We start from the raw sequence: 2,823 nt of genomic DNA, 5'->3' as shown, positions 1-2,823 counted from the left end.
AATAATGTAGCTAACTCTTGCTTTGATCTTAGAAATCCTTATACCTGTGCTTGGCTGAGTACACTGTCAGCCAGCCACTGAACAGCAAGTGGGGAGGATTTGTTACGAACTACTTGTGACTGAGCCAGAAGCCAAGAAGTACATACACTAACATCACTTATCGGTTGCTCTTAGAAATAATGCATAGCTCCTGAAATTATTGTTTTCAAATCTCTAACTCTGCTCTAATAATTACAGGAATTGAGAGACTAATATATTCAATGAATTACTGTTTCATCCATTGAATAGCTGAGAACAGATTGTGATTCCCCGGTCTATTTGTTATTCAAATGAATTCAACAGATACCTTTTCTAATCCTTAACTCTGGATTGAAAGCAAATATCCACAGTACGTAGTTGCTGGTGCTCTGATAAATCATATGCATCGTTTCTGTTTCCTGACAGGAACACTGTGCAAATACCTAGCCTGAATCCTTGTTTATGCAAACATACAACTGGGTTTTCACAAGAACTTACATATGTGGCTTTAAAACCTGTTTCCTCGTGCTTTTTTTTTTGTTGCCGAAGGTCTATTCCCCAAACTGTCACTAGAAAATGAACACAAAAGGAATTTAAGTGGGGCCAAAGCAAACTTATTTACTTTTTTTTTTTCCATGGAATATCTATGAACAGACTGTGATTGAGGCCCTGATGAAGAAAGGTGATTTATGATAGGCTTAGCTTTAAATGTGCTGCCCTGCTCCCATTGAATTCAGCATGACTGTGCAAGCAAAAAATGAAGTATGAGCATTGTCTTGGGAAGATCAGGGCCTAAGATAAGATTATCTGAAAACTTTCTGAATTATTCAGCTCTAATAATCACTGTTTGGACACTACTCCTGAAAGAACTAAGTCTGCCATCACTGCTTCCCTGTCCTCTAGACAACCTGAAACATGGAATATTGACACTGTTCCCCTGTACAAATAAAACAACAAAGATAACAGTGAGCATCCACAAACGTATGCACTCTGTAAGGGAACATGCCTGAGAGACACAAACCCTAGACAAAGGAACAGTCATTGTGGATTTCCTGGAGGTGGCCAAGGGTATTTTTCACAACGTAACTTATTTCACCAACAAAATAATCTTTTTTTTTTGTTTCAGAATAGATTTTATATTTTTTTGGAAGTAAGCAAGAACATTTCTCAAGAGCTCCCAGCAGGATTTCACAGAGTTTTGACTCCATGTAGCTGTGAGAAGGAGGATGGGCAGAGGCATACCTATCTGAGATCATGTCATCCTATTTATTAATCCACAGCAGAATTCCTGTAGGTGACAACAGGCAGTCTGACCACTGGCAAAGAGAAGAAACTGATCTTCATATGTTAACTGAACTGTAATTATAATTTCCACAGCAACAACCCACAATTTCCTGGAAACTGTTCTTGTGTTGGGAGGACTCTTCTTGGCGGCTTTTCTGACACTGCTTTCCAGTTTGGGAGGCCATCCTTACAACCGCACAAAGGATGCACTGCTTTCAGAGTTATTTCTATAGAGAAGCCATATAGACCGATCATGCAAACTCACGCCGATTCTCAGTTCCCTGTTGTGAAATAGATGTTCTGAGGGTGGGGAGACACTCTTTAGCAAAAGCATAAAATCAGAGTGGAGTGTCTTTCCCCAGCTACAAACTTATGCTTACATATATGAGAAATGTTCTAACATACATTTGTGCCTGAAACAACGCAGTCAATGGAAGGAACAAGGCATAGTTATGGAGATTTGCCTTTTTTTATGTTCTCCAGTGTAGAGGTGTAGTGACGGATTTAGCAGTCAGGGAGAAGACTGGGAGAGAAGAGTAGACAAGGCAGAGTGTTAGCATCTCGAGATCAGTTTGCAGTCTGGATGAGCAGCTCTGTTACTGTCTATGGCCATCTTTTTTTTCTCCTACCCATATTAGCCATCCGGCTATGATATATCCCAATGGTGTATTATGGTATATCACCTTTGCCTTTCCCCTCGCTCCTTTGAGCTGAGCATTTGTGGCTATGTTTGCACCACAGAAGACACTCATAGGGTATTTAAACCAGGGATAGCCAAGCCCTTCCTTGGGGAAGCTACAGTCAACATTGCCAAACTCCAAACCAAAATCCTGCCACCACGCTCAGTAATTTGAACGGCCCTGGGAACGGTTCCCTGTGCCTGCCGCAGGCAGGGCTGCTCCTGCCCAAACCCTTACTGCGGTGGAGAGGTTCAACATGACAGAAACCAGTTTCTGACCCCTCACTATGGTGAGGTGGTGCAGTGGATGGAGGAGGCTGGGTGGCTCCAGGAGCTGAATGCTGCTCCAGAGAATATAAAAAGGCAGGTGGGCAGGAGGCAAATACAGAAAAAATATAAAAAGGCAGGTGGGTAGGAGGAAAATGGGGAGCAAGTGGTGAGAAGGGCTGGCAGGTGCTGGGAATGGTGCGAGGATGCTGGAGGGCACATGCTCAGCTCTTCGTGCTTGTTGTACCTTCTCAGGTCTGATGGCCTGTAGCAAAGCAGCCGTAAAAGTGGGCATTGTTTCAAAGCACTTACCCAGTCATGCTTAAAGGGTTTGTACATGTTTGTTAGAGGTTGGAAGCAAAAATGTGAGTAAAAACATAAGGCAAGCCCTCAGGGTAGATGTACTCTGTGAGACAGAGTAATCTGGTCCCGCTGCTTACCAGCTTTGCACCTGGTTAACTCTAGGTCAGAATGAAGCTATATAGTCAGAAGTGATTATTCATGACCCCAGACAAGAACATAACCTTTCTATCTTTAGACTCCATTGAAATGGCAATACGCTGATTATGGAATAT

This window comes from Gymnogyps californianus, chromosome 3 (genome assembly GCF_018139145.2).
Source record: "Gymnogyps californianus isolate 813 chromosome 3, ASM1813914v2, whole genome shotgun sequence".
NCBI classification, from domain to species: domain Eukaryota; kingdom Metazoa; phylum Chordata; class Aves; order Accipitriformes; family Cathartidae; genus Gymnogyps; species Gymnogyps californianus.
The sequence above is the reverse complement of the archived record's forward strand: the minus strand, read 5'-3'. Positions refer to the sequence as shown.